A 22,210-nucleotide genomic window follows, 5' to 3' on the forward strand; every position below is an offset into this window, starting at 1 on the left:
AAGCACGTTGTGCCTTAGCTAGATTACTGTCAATGTAGGGATTCCCATTTAGTTGGTCATTAAAAGATATCTCGAACTATTTAAGAGACTCAACCTGTGCATTGCACTTTATTTATGGAATAATGTATATGAGATGGCACATGGTAAGGAAAATACTGCCAGCGCGTTTTTTTTTACATTTAAGGACAAACAAACTGTCTTTAGTCATATCTCCAGCATCCTCATATCTCTCTGTAGTTTTTTTATATAATGCCTTTAGGTCTCTATCTGCCGCTTATTTAATTTGTTTTTCCTTCAAACCTACGCCACATAACCACACTGGGGAATTGGTCGAGAGTTCGTGTTTGAAAATTTAAAAGTGTTATTGCATGATTGTTAGGCGTTTTACAAATGAAGATTTTGAATGGCAATAGTACATAATACATTACATTAGGACTACAAGTATTATGCTATTGAACTCGTATTCCAGGCTGCCATATTGACCTCATCAGAACACTTTTCAAGAGAGCAGTTAAATGTCACCGTATACTAAAAAGAAATATTTCTGAAGACAAGGTTAATATAGTCCTCGTTTAGTAAAAACAAATAAAAACACGACACCAATGGCATATTCCTATGACATTATCTCAAACTAGATGCACCGAGGCCTAATACAATTTCTAAAGTTGTGGCTACGCCTTTGGTTGAAAACAGAGTAATGAGGAGTCATCCTCTATATTTGAATATTTGCGACACGACGAAAGGTAATGTGAAGTATTTTCAAATAATTCTCAGAATCAGAAAAGGTGTGATACCACCGCACGAGCCCTGTGTAAGTGTGTGTTTAATTGGGGCCACACCATCGAATTTAGGTGATCGTACTTCTGATTGAAAAAATTGGCTCTAATGACCACTTTCATGGCTGTTAGCTGCTTGTATTTTGTAACCTTTGTTATTTATTTAATCATATAATGTGTGCATTCATAGTTTTCTGTATCTGAGTGTGGTGAAGTAGTTTACCATACTTCTGCCATTTGCTTCCTATTTCTTCAGTATTCCTTTTGGCCAAACTATTTCATTTTTTTCTTATTTTTGTATCCGGATAATGCAGGCTCACCAGCATCCTTAGCACAAATAGAAGTCGCTGGGGTGGTAGGCATGAACCGCGCAGTTCTAAGCAACTACTTTATTTTTATTAGGTTACTTTTATTAAAACAATGAAAATTATAAAAGAAAAAAACTAAATATCAGAAATAGACGAACCTAAACTACGGATATATAAAACAAAGCACATACTTTCCAAAACAAAAATAAATATTATAGCAATTTGGAAACAATAAATAAGGAATACTGACCAGCTTTATAGCCTCAATTTCTTTGCACCTCCATCTCCGCACCTTCCGTCTGTTTCTTTTCTTGTTTGCATATCACTGCAGTCTGTGTTGTGTCTGTTGAAGCTGTTTCTGTATCGTTTTCTGCAAGGTTCACAAGTTTTGCAGGTTTCACAACGTCAGCGTAGGTCAGGAGAGCGGACACAGCTGGTGGCTGGTACGTGGGTGGAAGTGCCTTGCAGGCATGCTCTCCGATGGTTTGGCGCGGCGACGAGGTCAGCGCGTGAGTATTGCTGCGAAGGAAGGTCGCAAGGAACAACTGGCGTGCCACATCCTCTCGGATGAATTGCCGAATTTTCGGCGTCAATACCGTCTGTACCGTGGGAATTGCATTAACGGTCAATGTTGACGTGCTGGTCATGTCGAAAGTAGGGCATCGCGTTGAAATGCACTGTTTTCGCAAATCATCGTAACTTTGCCAGTGTTGATTACTTCCGCAACTTTTTGAGGGTCTTTCGCCACCAGCAAGTGGAAGGCATTGTCTTCGATGCACATTAGAATATGTTTGACCTTGGCGGTTTCCGACATGCCAGGATTGAAGCGATGGGAGAGGCTCACTACGTCTTCGATGTAGGACGTGAAACCCTCCCTAGACAGTTGGGGGTGATCCGGCAAGCACTGTTTTGCATGGACCTTGCGCACTGTCCGTCGGCCAAACACGTCCGCGAAGGTGGTCTTGAAAGTGGCCCAGACGGTAAGCTCAGTTTCGTGGTTGTTGAGCCAGAGCTCCGCTACTCCTCTGAAGGGTAAAAGTGGACGGAGCCAAGTGTGTTGTTCTCGTTCCACCTATTATTGACGCATATTCGCTCGAACGAAGGGAGCCAGTCCTCGACATCCTGCTCATCGGTACCACTGAAGATGACTGGATCTCGCTCTCTTAGAACGCTGGTACAGTGGGCAGGTGGGGATGTAGGAGCGGCCTGCTACGAACGTCGTTGGACATCATTAATAGTGAAGGTAGAGTTCGGTTGCGGAGTTTCAGGATGGAGAAGGACTCCAGCACTTTCACCACTTGATAGTATGCCTTTAGTGTTAAGCCGAAGGAACGTTTACGGAGAAAACGCAGAGGTAAAATCCACCAGCTGTTGTTGTTGTTGTTGTTGTTTCCCTGTAGAAATGGCTCGTACCCAAAGAAGGGGATTGGCCGATTTTAAGGTGAATTTGCCCTAAACTTTCAGCATTGTGTGATTCCTACAATTTTTTTTTTGTAACTTAATTTTGATTTGAAATACCGATATCAAGTTTGCAGAAAAAAAATAAGAAAAATTTTGAGACAGCAATTTAGCAAGAAAATCGTTTAGTCGCAGTGATGTATTCTTGAACGGCGAATAAAACATCCCTGTGGCTGAAACCCAGTGTAGAGGCTCCAAACGAAAGAAGATCAGGCTGTGATAGTTGCAAGCCCAGTCTTTGAAGAGGTGGTGCTAGTATGCTTTGCCTGAATAAATCGAAACGGCGACAATGTAATAAAAAATGACTGATCGTTTCCTCTTGATTACAGTAAATGCACATAGGGGAATTCAATATGCCTGATCTATGCAAGTAAAAATTGAGGGAGGTAACGCGGCAACGAAATTTCGTGATGACAACTTCCATCATCCTTGATTTAGTCAGTTCACTGCGCCAGGGAAATAACAAGTGTTTGTACTCTGGAGAAGCCGTCAGTGCAGGGTCAGATAAATTTTGCCTGATTTTAAGTGTGCGAAATCGCGCCACCGTAATGTATACTGTATGGGGGAAAATAGGAATGATTGGTGTCGAAAGGGATGCCACCAGCTGTCAAGCGCAGTGAGCACGAGCAGCAGCAACACTCGTCCTTTTCTTCTTTCGCTGGTATCCCTGCCTGTGCCATTGCTGCACTGGTTACGTTGGTGGATGGATCCGGAAATTTCGGTCATTTGGGGCTCTTTATTGTGCACCCAAATTTAGGCACACGGGCCTACAGCATTTTTGCCTCCATTAAAACTGCGGCCAAATATGCTGGATTTGATCCTGCGACCTGCGGGACAGCAGCCGAGTACCTTAGTCACTAGACCAACAGGTTTTCCTTCTGGAAATACACATACATATACGAAACGACAAAGCCCTGCCCTCACTGAGACACATAAAGTGCGAATAACAATTATGTGACAACGACCTTCATTAAATTACACAACTAAATCTCAAAACGGCAATCGAAGCCTTTTTCCGAGCTCTTGGTGAAGCTCGAAATCTCAACACGAGAAGTTTCGAACTAAACTGTGTTAAAAAACATGATTTCTTATAGGCTATGGCCTTCTCGGCGTAATTGTGGGCCAGCGTCCATAATCCAATGTAAGCCAACCAGGCCTCATACTCATGAACAAGCGTTCTGCTTCCCGCCATCTTCTGGCCCCGAAATTTTGCTCCACCAAAGCTAGTCGTGAATTTAAATTGAGAAGACGAAAAGATTGCCTCCTGCTGCAACAACCATCTGCAACAATCTCATTATACGTCTACTATGATACGTTAGAGTGCTACTGCACGGATGCACTGTAATTCTTTTCTGCAGTTACCATTCTCCTAAACTAAAAAACTAACATTTCTTACTCACGTGCACACCACACACATGCGAAAAAACAGTAAATAATATCAAAAAGCTTTCGCATGAACCTACAAAAACTAACAAGCAATATGCTTGCTTCTTCTTCCTTATTCATAAACAACTTTTACAGTCACCCTCATTAATGTACTCGCAAATACACCCTGTCGCTCACTATGATTCATGTCATCAGACAAGCATATCCAATGCTCATCCTTGACGGAAAACATAAAACACGCTACAAAACGAAAAAAAAACATAGGCAGTTCAAAAAGGTTCAAAAGACATCCAAAGCACTTGCGATGATCTGCGAAAGCTAAGGACTGTCACTTACTTTTGAGACAAACGCGCGACGGTTGCGCCCTCGAGTAAACCTTTGTTTGAAACGCTAAGACATGGGAGGCTGGACGCGTTGAAGACGCTTGCTTTTGGCTTCTTTGGCTGACGTCTTGTCGGTGTTGCGTGTGCGCCATCTGTATTTAGGAACGCTATCGGTGTTCTCACCTGTCACCTCGTCGGTGTCACTGGTCTTCCAATGCCGACGCTTGCATTCGGTTTTCCTGGCTCGCGCCTCGTCGGTGTTGACCTCGCCATTCATTCCATGGCATCGTTCCGCCCCTCTGTGCAATCGTACAGCAAGCAGCGGCGAGCTGCCTACATTGTCGGCGCCGCGAGAATCTCGCGCATGCAGCTCATGACTGCTGAAAAACATAGTAAACGCGTTTTCCAGCTTTGCAACCAAGTTTTCACGTGTTTAGAAGGGTACAGTATGACCCTATGGTCAAATTTTGTCGTCAATAAGGCATTCTCATTTTTCTCGGCCTGCAGAGATGAAATGACTTATTCAGATGCACATGTGGGGCAAGGGAAGCTTTGAAATGCTTTCCTGATGACATAGCCAGCAACATGAAAAATTAGATGGATGTCACTTTTGTTTTCAGCAAAGCTTTTGTGGTAAGAAATACAGCTGTTTTATAGCACAGCTGAAGCATTTGCGAGGTTTCGCTCATCCAAAAGTTCAAAAATTAAGCTTGTAATGTGTACCGCCTTCTGTTTGCCCATGTCTGATGGCCATAAGAGAGCACTTATAATCTCTTCTGGCGAAGTACCATCTCTACGTGTCTTTGCCAAATTGTGCAATGCGAAATTGTTAACTATGAGCAAAAACTGCTCTGGGGGTGTGTGGTCATTATACCCAGACAATTGTCTAACAATACCAAAAACATTTTATAATTTGTCTCGACTCAAGTTTTCCGTTAAAAAGTATCTGTAACTGAGCGATGATGTTAGATACCTTAGCAGTGACAAGGTACTCGCAACTATCACACAAATTCCAAGTGCAGTCCCTGCACCTAAAAACCCACCCCCGTGCTGAGCAGCATATTTCTTCCAGTAATTCAAGAATATTATAAATTATTCTAAAAATGCCGCACTCTGGATGTCATCACAAAAATTAATCGCTCTTTAAGTCTCACAAATCGCTCTGTTCGTTTAGCTGTACGATAATTTTGGTGCTACTTGTCTTTAAAAAAAGAAGTACTTTCAATACTTCTTCGCTGAGCAGATAGAATTCTAAATATACAAGCAATTTATGAAAAGAATTTGACAGCTAATGAGCTAGTGTGATGTGTGGCATGACTTTCAATGTCGATGCATTTTTTTCTAGTTTCCATGCTTCATTTAAAATGCCAACATGTGCATTGCTACTTGGAATCTGGAGTCTAGTAGAAACTATTGGAATTCGTATACATTTGACAATGTGCGGAAAATCAGAAATTAAGCCTAGGCTTTTTGTTCTATCTACAGAATGAGGAACTTAACACTTGATTACCAGCGATGAAGCTGTAACATAATAATGCTGTTTGAACACCAAGGTGAATGCACAGTAATAATGCAGACACAACACGTTAGTGTCTTATAAGTAACTGAAGAAAGCTAGTGCGAATGCCACGGCACCACATGAAATACCCACCTTTGATGTCAAACCGTTTCCAGGGGAGAGTGACTTCACGAAGCAGAATCACTGATCCAAAAGTCGACGAAGAGCCCAGCCTTCTCAGCTAGTAGCGTGGCCTCGAACAGAATTTCGGACTGTATATGAGCTTCAACAATCCTACGGGCAGCAAATACATCAATTATTCGCTTTCATTTTCCTGCAAAAATTAGAGGCAGCCCCACTTAGTGAGCTGGTAGCAAAGCGCTGCTTTTAATTCAAAACAGTAGCATTGCTTATCGCTCTTCTGTAAAAGAAATGAAAAAAACAAGGCAGTATTATCTGGAGACTACGTGAAAATGTATGCAATGCTGGAGTGCTGAAACCTTTGTAGAATAGTTGCGGCTACTTTGAGATGGCTGGAACATGACGAAAAGTCTATTGTCAATTGTTCTAGTCTTCGTAGAATCTTCTGTAAATGGACCAAGGTTCACAAAGCCAGTGAGCTCGCCAGTTGTTTTTGCAGCAATGTTTTGAGCAAGCTTGACTTCATCAAACGCAAGTCCACCATGGCAACTAAACTTGTCTGTGCCCGGTGTCTTCAGCTGCACAGCTGGAATAATCTTGGTATTGAAGCCAAATACACTTTTGAAATTTTGCATACGCTTGTCTAAGCACGATTTACTAGGCACTGCCATTATCTCTTGCCGCCTAACTTGCTCGTATATTTCGCAACTTTGCATACGCATACCTATACATTCCAAGATCCACAACTTGTAATACTGCGTGCCGCGGCTTGATTTTCTGCGGGTGGCTTCAAAGAAGGTTTTCACTGCAATGCGTTGTTTTACTAGAAGCCCACTAATCTTTCTTTCTACGGCTGAGTATACAATTGAGCCATTCAACACACGAAGTTCTTCAACGCTCTTTTCGGCGTTTGCAAGCTTTCTTCTAGTCTGCGGCGATTGGAGATACCTCTTGGCACTGTGTTATTGTAGAAAATTTCAGGTTCTTTCTTAAACCGGTTTGACTTGTTTTTTTTTGCGAGCTTCTTGGTGTATTTCACCGTAAACAGAGCCTTCCATCTGCTGAGGCCCCCTTGCAGTTTTTTGCGAAGTTTCCGCCTTCAGTGTGAAGACATTGCTTTGCGTGGACTGGCTTACCTTCGAATCCTGGGCAAAGTATGATGCTGCCAGCCCTTGTCACCCCAGCCACAGCGTCGTCAGCTCCTTTAACATAAGCTTCCTCGACCTTTACCCTGTGACAAAACACACAGCAACGGTAAACAGCTGTATCATTATGCACGTTTTCTGTGCAGGGCGTGAAGACTGCATGCTTTGTGACATTAAAGGAGTCTAAACCAGTGCTGTGGTGCCACCCAAAGCATAACACAGCAGGGTCGTTTTCGAGCACAATTCTGTTGCAGTGCGCTGAAAAGAGTTATAGTCGCTGAACGTGTTGCCTCTGAGCGGCTGTCATTCTGAGGTTCTTAATCAGCTTTGTCTTCCACGTGTTTATTTTCAGTTCTCTATTTCGATGCCGGAGTGGAACTCTCTGCTACATTCCTGTCTTTTTTTTGCATACACATAGACATGTAGGAGGGTGCGTCGGGAAAGATAGTCGGTGCGGCATTCTTAGCAAGAGTTGGTCGCTCATGGTCTATCTCTACACACTCTCCAATAAAGATTTGCTCTGAGGTCTTCACAACGAACCAGTCATCGAAATGACGAAAACACACAACGCATGATTCGTCCAGCACTCTGTCTTCTAGTTTTCCGTTCCTTGCCCATTCTTCTCGACGAAGAGCGTCCGCCGCTGCACGGAACAGGGAAACTTTTTTAACAAACGTTTTGTACAAGCCTTTGCATAGCGGCACGAAAAATTTCTTGTCTTTCTTAGCAGGCATACTCCAAAATATGAAGAAGTCACGGTAATGTCACAGCTGATTAGGCGGAAGCATATCAGAGAAGCCGCAATAAAACAGAAGAGAGGCTTACGTTGACTCACCACGTGCAGAGACCAACAACACTCGCGCTTCAACACAACCAAGCACCAACACTAGCAAAAAAAAAACGATTATCAGCAGTGGCAGCGGGGCCAGATCGTCAACTCACGTCTACTCGTCTCACGTTTCACCGAGACGGCCCAGAGTGGCGTCTGCTCATCACACTAGCCAAACCCTTCCAGCGCACGGCTGTGCGATGTGGCGACGCGCGCTCATTGCGGCATCTTGCTGGTTATGCTGAAAACAAGGCAGTTGCCCCAGAGTACCGTAAGCAGAGGTAAGTGGTAGACATAAATTGCTGGCCGTTTGAACGTTGAAAATGTGCTCTTTGGTGGCTCAGTGGCTAATGCCCCGTATTCACAATGAGAGCTCCCGCGTTCAATTCTGCGCACCGGAATATTGTCTTGGATTTTTTTTTGTTCTTGCGTTTTCACGTACACATTGTCGCGGCACAACGCGAACAAAGAACAGGTACGCTTTGAGACTGCGAAAACAGCGTGTTCTCAACCGCTGAGCCGCAAGATTGTCTTCTTCGTTCTCGAGTAAAGCCAGAGGCCAACTAACTGGTGTCTGCTAAATCTCCCGTCCTCAATTTAGTCCACATGTAGACACGGGTCATTTGCCTTCCTCTCAAGGAGCATCGACCCAATGAGAAATCAACAGTGCAGTGGTTTTTAAATAAAAGTCTCAAGCTATCACTCGCTGACCTAAGGCTTCATGCGCACTATGGGAACGAGTTCAGGATGATGCTGGCGACGCTTCGTACTACACGAACTGTCGGGAACGACGAAGTGACATCACTTAGTTGTCGCGGCATTCGTTATGGTCCAAAGTACCTTCCTAAGAGCTTTTCGGAAAGTCATCGTTTCCGTACGGTTGTCTATATCCATGCTTAGTCGCCAGTTCGACAGACGACTGTTCTGCGTTGAGCCTTGTAGCGGCCTGCATTGTGCTCTTGCTGCTGGAGGATCCGTAAACGTGCAAGCTGCCTAGTTTCTTCCACGCGTTCCGTAAACTTGCCGGCGTCCGGGTCGATGTCGTCCCCTTCATGCGGTGACATCGCATCTAACATAGTTCGTACTTCTCGTCCATGAACGAGGCTGAACGGGGTCATGCGGGTCGTTTCTTGCTTGGCCTTGTTGTACGCAAACGTTATGTATGGCAAGATTTCATCCCAATATTTGTGTTTAGCGTCTACGTACATCGAAAGCATATCTTTAATTGTTTTGTTTAGACGCTCTCTCAGCCCGTTCGTTTGAGGGTGGTAGGAGGTTGTCTTACGATGTGTTGTTCCACTCAGCATCAGGACGTCATCCAAAAGAGCTGCCGTAAAGGCGTTGTCTCTGTCTGTGATCACGACGGTTGGTCAACCATGCCTCAGTACATTATTCTCGACGAAAAATCTTGCCACCTCCACTGCTGTACTTCAATGGATAGCCTTTGTCTCAGCATAACGAGTCAGATAATCCGGCGCGACGATAACCCAGTGGTTCCCTGCAGTAGAAGTAAGAAGTGGGCCTAAAATTTCCATGCCGATCTGGTCGAATGGAGTTGTTGAGACCTGCACGGGTTCCAAGAGGCCAGGTGGTTTAGCCGGTGGTGACTTGCGTCGCTGGCAGCCGAGACAGCTACGAATGTTGAGCTTCACGGATGTGGTTAGTCTCGACCTGGAATGCCTTTGCTGTACTCTGGCCAACGTTCTTCCGTAACCCAAATGGCCAGAGGTAATCTCATTGTGGCATGCTTTGAGTACTTCGGTGCGAAGGGCTGCTGAGATGACGAGCAGATAGGCGGATCCCGTCGACGAAAAGTTTCTTTTGTAGAGTACTCCGCACCTAAAACAAAACGATGACAACACTCTTGCGAAAACTCTTAGCACCTTCTCAGATCTGCCATTCAAGTAGTTAACTAAGTGAAGCGACTCAGCTTCGTCACGTTGTTGCTGCGCAATTGTGGTCATGTCGAGGACACCAAGAAATGCTGTTTCCTCCTCCTCGGGTAGGCTTGGTGACTCGATGAGTGAACGGGACAGACAGTCAGCGTCCATATGTCACTTGCGTGGCTTATGTACGACTAGGATATTGATCTCTTGCAGCCTAAGACTCCAACGCGCTAACCGCCCGGTAGGGTTTTGTTAACCATAGACTTGTTAACCAAGACAGTGAGTGGTGGTCGCTAATTACTTCGAAGGGGCTGCCATATAAGTGCGGGCGAATTTCGTAACCGCCCCTACCCCGGCGAGACATTCCTGTTCAGTCGTGGAGAAGTTGGCCGCAGCGCGTGTTAGCATTGTGTTGGCATAGGCGATTACCCTTTCTGTGACATCTTGCTGCTGCACAAGCATAGGTCCCTGACCTACATTGCTTGCATTGGTGTGAGCATCGTAGGGGCTCTCTCGTCAAAGTGGGTAAGTACTGGAGGTGTTTGTAGTCGCAGGCGAAGATCGTTAAGAGCAGCTTCCTCTTCGTTCGTCCACTCAAACGTGATGTATTCTGTCGTGAGGCGAGTTAACGGTGATGCAATTTGTGCAAAGTCCCCGATAAATCGTCGATAATATGCACAGAAGTTGAGAAAGCGTCTGACAGTCTTTTATCAGTTGGCACAGGAAACTGTTCAACGGCTGCGATTTTTTCAGAATCGGGACGAACACCTGCATGACTGACGACGTCGCCAAGAAATGGCAGCTCTTCGTAGCAAAAGTGGCACTTTTGAAGCCTGGCACTCAGGCTTCAACGTCAAGCCCGCGGGCCGTATGGCTCGTAAGACCACTTCAAGCCTTTCACGGTGCTCGTAAAACGTTGCGGAGAACACTGTGACATCGTCCAGATATACTAAGCAGGTTTTCTACTTCAACCCGGAAAGCAAGGTATTCATGAATCTTTGAAAGATAACAGGCGCTAAACGCAAATTGAATGGAAACACTTTAAATTCATATAATCCATCAAGTGTCAAAAAATTGGTCTTCTTGCGGTCCCTCTGGTCCACCTCGATTTGACAATATCCACTGCGCAAGTTCATGGAAGAGAACTATCGAGCGTGTCGAAGTCTGTCGATAGAGTTGTCTGTTCGTGGTAGTAAATATACGTATTTCTTGGTCAGCTGATTTAGCTGCTGGTAATCCACACAGAATCGCAAGCTTCCGTCCTTTTTCCTAATGATGAACACAGGCGACGCCCAGGGGCTCTGTGAAGGCTGAATGACGTCATCTTCAAGCGCTCTGGCTACCTGCTGTTGTATCGCTTCGCGTTCTTTTGGAGCCACATGATAAGATTTCTAGTGAATAGGTCCCGCCGTTTCCTCGGAAATTATCCAATGCTTCGTTAGAGGCGTGCGGCCAACTCTTGGTGTTGTTGAAAAGCAGCCTTGCTATTTGGCCAGTAGCTCAAGGAGTCTGCGTCGTTCGTCTTTCGGGAAAGTAGGGCTAAGGTCCAGAACAAGCGCTGAATCGAGTGTTAGCGCCTCTTCGACTACCGCCAAGCAGCCTTCGGCATCTATAACATCGTCGAAGTAAGCGACAGCCGTAACTTTTCCAAGGTGCCGGCGCTCTGCGCTAAAATTAGTCAGCAGTAGGTCCGTGCGTCCAGCAGCAACTCTGGCGATACCCAATGCTACAAAAAGATCGTAAGTGAATAAAAGGGAGCTTATTTGGTCTGCAACTCCTTCTGCGTCAAAATGGACAGTGGCGGCCACAGAAACAAGCGTGCATGACCTAGGAGGGAAGACCACGTCATCAGTAAGACGCAGTTGGTTTGCTCGCCCCTCTGGAAAAATTGGGTAAGCCCGTACTATTGCAGAAAGTATTCAAACTCTTTGGGATGCTGATGACGGCACCATTTTCTAATAAAAGTAACTACCAAGGAATACATCTCTGCAGCATGCGGTGATAACGACGTACGACGCAGTAAAAGGAGAACCTCTGATGTCAACTCTTGCTGTACGTCTTCCAGAGGGCGTCACTAACTGGCCCCTTGCCGACCTTATATGAGGGCCCTTCTACGGCGTCTTCACTTTTTTGAGGCTGTCGGTGAAGTCCTGACAGATAATAGAGAAATCGGCACCAGTGTCGACTAAAGCTGTCACTTTCTGGCCGTCAAGAAGAATACTTAGGTCGGCAGTCACAATTTTATCGCTTTCACGGCTTATCGGCAGTACGACATCATGCAGTGGGGGCTTTTTGTCGTCATCTTCATGGCTTGCAATCTTGCCCCGGAGGTCGCCACCCTCAGTTTCCCCGGCGCGGGCTAGGTGACCTTCTTGTATTAATGTCCGCATAGGTGCAGTGGTGTGACAAAGGCGAACGCGCGGGAGATGGAGAGCGCGATCGAGGTCCCAGGCCAGGCTGGTTAGTATGCATTGTCTCCTCTGCAGAGATAAGACCGTTCTCAGAGTAAGAACAGGTTCCGTAGAAAGAGGTGTCGTCGCGGCGTGGAGTGTATTTTTCGTTGGCACGTCAACCGTCAAACTAAGGTCGAACAGGACGGAATAAATGCCAGCAATGACGGGCAATATGGCCTGCACCTCGGCAGTGAAAGCAAAGAGAACGCCTGCCGACTGTGCGCCATGCATGTGTTCTTCGGGTCGGTGGACGTCTGAGCATCTCCTCTGGTGTCGATGCCGATGGCGTGGCTGTGGACAGCTGGTCGTATGGCTTTGGCATGAGTGGTTACTGTAGTGTCTGCTCTTGCGGTGCTGACCAAAGGGCCACTGGTGCCTGGCGGTACGGCGTCGGCGTAGCGGGTGGTGGACGTCGGTGAGCGGGAACGTAGCTCATGGGACGCTTTTCAGCATCAGAAGCAGCTGTAAACAACGCTTGGCGGATTTCATTGCACACAACTTCAACGACCGACGCAATGGGCATTTGAGCAACTGGGGTCCGGAACTTCTGCAGTTCTTCGAGAACTATCTCCCTAATTAAGTCTCGCAAGGAGCTTTGACGTCATAATTATAGCATTGATTCGAACATTGCTCGACATGTGGTCATATTGCCTGAAGCGTTGATGAAGGGCCCGCTCGATGGCCGTAGTCTTCTTGATAAAATCAACCATGATACTTGGAGTGACACGCAGTAGCCCGCAAAAAGCTGTTCCTTGACACAGCGCATGGGGTAACTCAGCTTTTTATTTTCCGTCATGTGCGGGTTAGCTCAACAAAAGAGATAAGTGATGTGTTCAGCAAACATTACAACAGTTTTGTTAGGTTTTTGAAAACGTAGCTCCAATAACTGCTGTGCACGGTCCCATCGATCGACATTGGTGAAGGTATCAACGAATTGCTGTCGAAAGTCGGGCTAAGTTGATAGATTGGCTTCTGAATTCCCATACTTAGTACGAGCATCATCGTCAAGGTAGAAATAGGCGCTACAAAGCTTCTCCTGTTCCAACCACTAATTTTTCTTGGCAACACGTTCGTACTGGCCAAGCCAGTCGTCAATGTCTTCATGGGCGCCGCCATTAAAGCGATCAGGAACGAGTGGTTGAAAGATTGTCACCTGAAATGGGTGCGTCGGAAAGTTGCCTTGGGGCACCTGTTGGGGTCTTGCGTTGGCCATTGGCCGAGGTGAGCGGTGCCTGGAAGGTTCCTGCGAGAGAGCGAACTCTGGCGCGAGGCCTCGCAACCATCGACTGAAACGATGCACCAGAGTCGCAACAGGTGACAATGCGTTAGAACTGCATGAACGGCTCCCAGCGGGAGTGTGGAGCATCAGGCCGAATGGCGATTCAGCACCTCCACCAGTGTCGCGGTACAACGTGAACAAAGCACAGGTACGCCTTGAGAGAGCGAAAGCAGCGCGTTCTCGTTCTTGTTGTTCTTGCTGATGCTGATGACCTTTGATGGATGGCGCTTACACACAAAGGGGGATGGGTCAAGAACCGGGCGGCAGGATAGTTAAATGAAACTAAAATGAAAATGAAGCCAATCTGAAAAAGTAGTATAAAAATAATACTACCAAAAAACAAAAATGTTTGCTGAGCAAGCGGTCAAACCATGTCTTGTTTTTTATAGACATAACTACGAATTATAAACTAAACATCGGAAAAGGTAGGGGTTCACTAGCACGGTAATCTTTTAGTTGCGTTGATGTAATCAAAGACAGTGGAGCATACATCCCTGTGGCAGTAACCAAATATAGTTCCCCCAAATGATAAAATTACAGGTAGATTTACTTGTATTCCTAGCTTTTGTAATGGGGCTACTAAAAATCTTTTTCTCTGATAAGAATAACGTTGTTCTTGTTCTTGTTCTTGTTGCCCTTTACTTTTGGCTTATACCCACTGTGGGGAACGGCCAATAATTGAGTGTTCATGTCAAGTATTATTTTATTTTAGAGTGAAGGAACTTACAATTTGAAAACGTTATAACTTTTAGAATGAACTTTTGTGATCACTTATCTGTACTTACTATAAAGTTTTTGCATTAGTAATAGATAATAACCTAGATCAGAACCTAGCCTAAAAAAGAAATGAAAAGGGAGAAGGTATGCGTATGTTGACACACAGCTGAGCCTTGTTTGTTTGTTTGTTTGTTTGTTTGTAGCCTCTAATCTATGGCTCGTACCCACTCTGGGGGATTGGCCAAGAGAACATATAGTCTCATATGGACGATAACTGCATTATTGCTTACAACGAAAAAAAGCGGGGGAGTTGTATAGCGGAGACAGTATGTTGAAAAAAAAGAAAGAAACCAAAGATTTAGATAGTGAGAAAAAAAATCAACCACAAAGTAGACACTAATAGCTATAACTTGATTTTGGGAGCCGACCAGACAGCTGGTTTTGCCAAACTCGATTAATTTGGTATGTCACAGATTTATCCCGATTTGAAAATTACTTTTCGAACCAGTTTTTTTGTTTTTTTTGAGTACCTGTTAACGTGGGCTTTATGTTGAGAAACGTTCAGAGTCTTGAATGAAATTACACACCGCATCGAATCCATCTCTAAGGCAATTTTCCAAAACATAGGCACCAAAATTTAGAACATTTTCTGTGGTTAAATTTAAACCTAGCTTCGCAAATGGAATATCTAAAAGTCGTTTCCTAATTAATGTAGAGTTACGACATGAGCCAAAATAACGTTCAATAGTTTCTGATTCTTCGCAAAACGGACAAAGGGGGGAAAATGTCAGACCAGCTCTGTGTAAATAAAAAATATAATGAGGGGACACGACACCGGAATCTGGAGATTATAATTTCAAGTTTTTTTGACGGACTCCACTGGGCTTTCCATGGAAATTGGAGGAGCTGATAATCTGTCCATTGTGTGATATTTTGTAAACTATCTGTAAAAATAGCGATTTTCGTATATCTAACAACTGATAAGTATTCTAACTCGGGAAGTACTGAAATTACTGGTTCATCGAGTGATGCTCGTGCCAAAGCATCTGCCAATTCATTTGTTTGTAATCCGCAGTGACCTGGGACCCACACTAATTTGAAGAGTTTTAAGTGCGGCGGTGCTAATGTGTGGAACGCTGCTAGAGCACGAGATTGTTCAGAGGTTGTCAGAGCTGCATACACCGAAAGCGAGTCTGTTAGGATGATTGCACTGGTCTCGGTCGTAGGATTTTTACGAAGAGCGAAAATAATAGCTACTAGCTCGGCTTCAAATATGGGAGTGAAATCTGGAAGCCTTACTAAAAAAGACCAGCCGAGGAAATCAGACGCAATTCCTACGCCTGCCTTTTCATTGTTGACAGAAGCATCTGTAGCTATTACATTTTTTGTTTCTGCATGTACCAAGTAATCGTTTAATGTAGTGGTCAAAAATCTAAGAGATTGCAACTTGGCTTGTGGGGGGAAGATTTCATCTTACTTTATTCTAATGTTGATGGTTGATGAATTAGTTTCGATTACTGTGCTAATGTCTACATTTATGCAATCCAGTTTCTTTTTAACGAAAATTATCTGAGGGGTATGATATCGAGGCCAATGTGAAAGAAAGAAAGAGTCAGGGTCACTGATAAATGAGTACTCTGATCTTCGCGCCGGTAAACTGTAGAACTTTAATAAGGTTTGAACCGTTAGAATGCGGAATCGACAGAGGAGTGTTGGCAATCGCGTTTCTTAATACAATACATTATTCGCCACGAACCTGGGGAGTCCCAGGCATATTCGCAGGGCTTCCCGCTCTAACATTACTAGCGGTTTAATTTTATAACCAGCGGACCCCGAGAATAATACACACCCAAATTCTAATATTGGTCGCACATACATTTTATATATCATTAACATCGTGTGTCTGCCCAGCCCGTATTTTCTGTTGCTTAACCTGCGTAATAAACCTAACGCCCTTTGTGCCTCTGCTGTTATATATTCAATGTGTGGGCTCCAATTTAGCTTTTCATTATAAATCATTCCTAAGTACTTGACTGAATCTACCTATAGAATAGGTTCCCGATTATACAATACAGAATTTGAAACTGTATCTGCTATAGGAAACACCAAGAGCGCACTTTTCCTGATGTTCAATGAGAATGAAATGGATTGCAACCAAATTTCTAGTGCATTATTGTATCTTTGCAGTTTTTGATGTAGTGAGTAAATGCCGCTCTCTACAGCGAAGAACGCGATATCATCTGCATAAATGTATTGTTTTCTTCGTTCTCGAGTAAAGCCAAAAGCCCACTACCTGGCGTCCGCTAAATCCCCCCATTATCGTTTCCGTCCACATGTAGACACGAGTCAATATATATGTATACATATACAGTGAGTGACGCCGACGTAGACGGTAGCGGCGAAATTCAGTCAATTGCGTCCGTATAACTGCTATCGCAATACAACAAACCAGAAGCCCGCCCCATTGACACAATGCAGGCATAAAAAAATCACAGGCCAATCAGCTTACTAGTTGTTCTCTGCAAACTATTTGCAAAAATATTGGCTAATAGAATCAAGCCAACATTAGAGGTATATCAGCCAAATAACAAAGCAGAACTTCGTACAGGCTACTCAACAAAAGACCATTTTCATATATGGCCTACTGTGGAGGGAATAGAGAAATGCGCTTAATACAACCAACTCCTATACATAGCCCTCATAGACATTTCACTTGGTCGAGACATTAGCAGTATTGCGGACACTTTGGAATCAGGTAATTGAAGATCCCTACATCAACACACTGGAGGAAATGTACAACGTACCCACATCCATCTCAAGCCTCCATAACGAAAATGATAGAATCTCAAGAAGAAAGGTTGCCCCGCCGCGGTGGTCTAGTGGCTAAGGTACTCGGCTGCTGACTCGCAGTTCGCGGGATCAAATCTCGGCTGCGGTGGCTGCATTTCGATGGAGGCGGAAATGTTGTAGGCCCGTGTGCTCAAATTTGGTTGCAGGTTAAAGAACCCCAGGTGGTCGAAATTACCGGAGTCCTTCACTACGGCGTCTCTCTTAATTATTTGGTGGTTTCGGGACGTTAAACCACATATATCAATTGAATCAACAAGAAGGATTTAAAACATTGAGACACGATCTTCCATATGCAATTCACCGCATGTGTACACAAGGTTTTCAAGATCCTAGCTTTCCAAGAGTTAAGAATAAGTAATATTGGAGAATATATTAGTAACCTGTGATTCGCTGATGACATTGGCTCGATAGATAACTCAGGGGAACAATTACAGCGCTTGTACTGGACAGGGAAAGCAGATAAGTAGGTCTGAAAAAAACATGCAGAAAACTAGCAACAGTCTGAGCAGAAAACAGTACTTTGCAATACGTGGAGAGACGCTGGAAGTTTTAAAGAAATATGCTAACTTAGGAGAGGTGGTAGCTGCGGAGCCAAACCGCGAGTGTGAAATAGCTAGACGAATAATGATGGGGTCGATCACATTCATCATGCATTTTCAAATCGTTAATGCTAATAACCACTAGCCCTCAAGAGGAAGGTATACAACAGCTGCATCTTGCCATACGTAGTTACGAAGCAGAAACCTGTAGGCTTAAAAAGAGGCAAGGAGGGTTAAGCTTAAATTGAGGACAACACAGTGAGCGATGGAAAGAAAAATGATAAGGGTAACCTTAAGAGACAAGAAGACAGCAGTGTGGGTCAGGGAACAGACGGGGGTCAAGGATATTACACTTGAAATTAAGAAGAACTGGGCATGTGCCAGCACGTAGCACGTAGGCAGGATAACCACTGGTCATTAGGAGCTTCTGACTGGATTTCCAGAGAAGGAAAACACACGAAGGCCAGACTGAAGGTTAGATAGCCCGATGGGACTAAAAATTTTGCAGGGGTAACGTGGCGACGCAGAGCAGAATATCAGGTTGATTAGCAGATCATGGGAGAAGAATTCGCCCTGCAGTAGGCGTAGGCAGGCTGATGATGATGATCTTGTGAAAATGTTTCAGTGCTTTTGACTTCACTGCTCGTTTCAAACATCGAGGTAACATTTTTTTTGAAGGAGAGGGCATTGCAACATGATGCGCTGGGCTGCAATGCTACCGTCATACGACAGCAGTTACGTCATTTAGATAGGTTAGAGCCGACAGATATATGCTTTAAACTTCCGATGAGTTCATCGTATCAGGGCGGCTAATATCCAATGTCTTGTGTGAATACACAGTACTTAAATACTGGCAGCACATAAACCGGAGATTGTTCTCTTCACTCGGCAGCAGCAATATATGTACCCGTGGCTTTGCTTCGGCTTGTTCTTTAGTACGAGGCGCAAGATCGCTTATTTATAACGAAGCTTGTGTTTCGCACCTTCGTCTTGTGTGGATGCCGGTGACGAAGACGCATCGTGACAATAGCCAGAGCTGTTTTTGAGCAACCTGAAGCCAATCACCTACCTTATTGTTGAGGCGCACACATAATCTTCATTGTTTTCTTATGAAATTAGATAATCAGTGCTGAAACCACTACTGACGATGCTCTAATCTAACGCCTGCATAGGGCATTTTGCCTTCACAATTTCAGAACCTGGCTTAGCTTTTTTGTAGAATACAGGAATTTTATGCAATACTTGGGTTCAATTCTTTCTGGGATACTGATATTTGTTCTTTACATTCGTTGATGAGGTGCTACTTATGTCGCTTTTCCTAAGTCTGGCATTTACCCAAGTGACCAGTGTGGGTTCTTGTTATTCTCATGAATAGAAAAGCTTCACCCACCTGTGACACACAACCGAATTTCACTGCGCGTGGTATGGGAATGTGTGATTCATCTTGGTACTAGCATGCATATTGACATTCTATGCGGCGACGTGCGTGTGTGCCCGACGAAGAGAACGAAGGTGTGTCTCCGCTCAACCGCTGCTTACCCGGTGAGGCTGCAACTGCTGCTTATAGTATATTGTGACGACGTCAAAACAGAGGTCTTGCCGCAGAGATTGGGACAGCGGAAGCAGGTCGGCGTTTTTAATGGATCGCGCAAGCGAGTTCTTTTTCTTCATCAATTTTATTGTCCCTCATGGCACATGCACGAATGCCATCGTCTTTCTCGGTCAAGCACGTGACAATATTTTCTATACCACATCATCAATCCTCTCTTCTCACATGTAGCATATTTGGTGGAGTTCGAACGTTCTTCTGCCTCACCACGAAGCATCGCAGTGGACGCACCATTCAGCCTGCCGCCTTGGCTACTGATCACAACAACTCGTCACCTTTCTATATGGACCTCCAGCTTTTACATACCATGTCGTGCCCTTATCTCGTGGTGAGGAAGATCGCACGAGTTGGCTGGCCTCTGAATTTCAGCCGAACAATTCTGTTGTAGTTACCGGGCGCATAAAAGTTACTGCAATCTTTGCAGTCTCCGTTGGCGCTAAGCGTACGCTTTTCAGACACACTGAAGTAACAACTGAGATCGTTATTCACGCTCAAATTTACGTGTGTTTCAGATGGAGGCGGAAATGCTGTAGGCCCGTGTGTTCACATATTGGTGCCCGTTAAAGAACCCCAGGTGAACAGAATTTCTGGAACCCTCCACTACGGCGTCTCTCATATTCATATGGTGGATTTGGGACATTAAACCCGACATATTAATCAATCAAATCTTTACGTGTGAGTATGTTTTGTGCGTCATTTTTGTGTGAGAAACACGGGGCACGTGTAAATCCGCCTCTCATTCTGTGCGTGACCTTCCAATTTATTGTTAATACATTCATTACATCGCCTTTGTGGCAAAGCTGTGACATTTTTCGGGAAATTTTCACCTGTTATTTGGAGCAAAATGAAAACATGTAATTTTTGTGATATTGCAAAGAATGTCAAGAAAGGTTTGAATCTCCTAAGACGACCAATAATTAGCAGCCCCAGTGCGCCTTTATCTGCTGTAAATGGTTCTGGCGCATGAACCATTCAAGCATTGCGCTTGCAACTTGTTTATGATACTTACACAAAGTGATTTCTTGCCCATTATTAGTGTTATACGTGAAGCCCACAATGGGAGTTTTAATAACAGTTTTTAATTCATTTCTTTCAATTCTTCATCTCTCCATAGTAGGAAGTCCGGGAGTTACGAAACCGCCAAGGCAACCTTCTATTACTCATTTGTCAATAACACTAAAATTGCATTTATTGGGAAGAAGCTGTTCCAGAGTAAAAGAAGACGTGAGATAATATTGAAGCAGGACAAATGTATTTTATTTATTAGTTTTATTTGCAAATACTGGCAATCCGTCCGAGGGATTATTACAGGGGTGGGAGCTTATTCATACATGAATGTATAGAAGTAATGCACACAGCAAATTATGCGCTCTGTAAGAAACAGACATTTAGACGTATAAACAAAATTCACGCTGTAAATTTACGCACAGTAAGCAATTACATCAAGCATACCACAGCAACATCCACACGACAATAAACTAACAATTAACAGAGTGACATGTGGCTGCGTCAAACAGCTTACTCTACGAATTCAGAGAATAATGCTAGCGCATGTTGATTAACAATAAATTCATTTAGGGCATTCCAGTCGCTTACGACTCGGGGGAAAAAAGAGGAGCGAGATATCTTGTTAGTAGGACAACATTCTTCTAACGTGAATCTTTGTTTGTGTCGCGTTTCTCTAGCAGAGCTGTATGCAACAAATCACCTGGTGTTGATCTCGAAACTGTTTTGTAACAACACATTCAGGAATTTCAATCTGTGCACTTTCGCTCGGTTTGACAAAGTAGCGAGGCCAGTCAGCCGAAGAAGTTCTGTTAGAGGATAACTACATCTGTAACGATTGAAAATAAAGTGCACAGCTTTCCTTTGTACTCACTCAAGCGCAGTGATGTTGTCTTTGGCGTGCAAAAACCACGCGCTACTGGCGTATTTCAATGTCGGTGAGATGAGACTGGTGTTGGCAGGAGAACGTGTTTCAGTTAGATCCGGCAAGGCATCAGTTGAGGAAGAAAATTTTATTCATTGTTTTTCTAGAAATTTGCTGCACAGGCACATTCCAACTTAGGTCACTGTTTATCCGTCACACTAAAATATTTGTACAGTGAAACGTTTCGCAGTTGGGTACCGTTGATACTGTAAGGAGAGGTAAGTGTTGATTTATTGTTTGTCATGTTCATGTAAACCGTATTTTTTACATTTAACACCATTCGCCAGTCTGAACACTACAGAGGCATTTCGTACAGAGATTTACCAAGTTTGGTTTGGTCATCTTCAGTTTTTGTTGTGTGGTACAGTACGCAGTCATCTGCAAAAAGCGTAATGTTTACGTTCACGTGCTTAGTTATATCGTTTATATATAGTAAGAAGAGGAATGGGGATAATGCAGAAGACTGTGGTGCACCAGATAAAATGGGAACAGTATCAGATACATGGTCATCGTTATGTACGTGCTGATAACGCTCTGAACGATAATCTTCATTCCAACACGTGAGTGGCCCTTCTCCTATTGGATATTTTAATTTATAGTTGAGCATGAGGTGGGAAACGCGATCAAAAACCTTGGAGCAGTCAGTAAAAATTACATCTATTGGTAGCTGCCCGTTAACACCTTTGGCAAACACATGAAGCGTTTCTACTAATTGAATAACAGTCGACAGGCCGCTCCGATACGCATGCTGGTCGGAGTGTAATATGTTGTTACTTTCAACGAACTCTGTTAAATATTTCAGCGTGATGTGTTCCAGTAATTTGCTAGATGTGCATGTCAGAGATATGGGCCTGTAGTTAGCTAAGAAAACCGTATCACCTGGTTTATACATGGGTACTATCTTTGCTAGTTTCCAGTCAGCGGGAAGATGACAAACGCGAAGTGACCTAAAATATATTAGCTGAAGGAACCTGCTTACAGGCTCAGCGTGTCACTTTAAAAAGGCATTTGGAGCGCCATCTGGGTCAATGTTTTTTTTTTTCGTCGAGGTTTAGCGAGAGAGATAATACACCCCACTGCGAT

This window comes from Rhipicephalus microplus, chromosome 3 (assembly GCF_043290135.1).
Source record: "Rhipicephalus microplus isolate Deutch F79 chromosome 3, USDA_Rmic, whole genome shotgun sequence".
Classification (NCBI taxonomy): domain Eukaryota; kingdom Metazoa; phylum Arthropoda; class Arachnida; order Ixodida; family Ixodidae; genus Rhipicephalus; species Rhipicephalus microplus.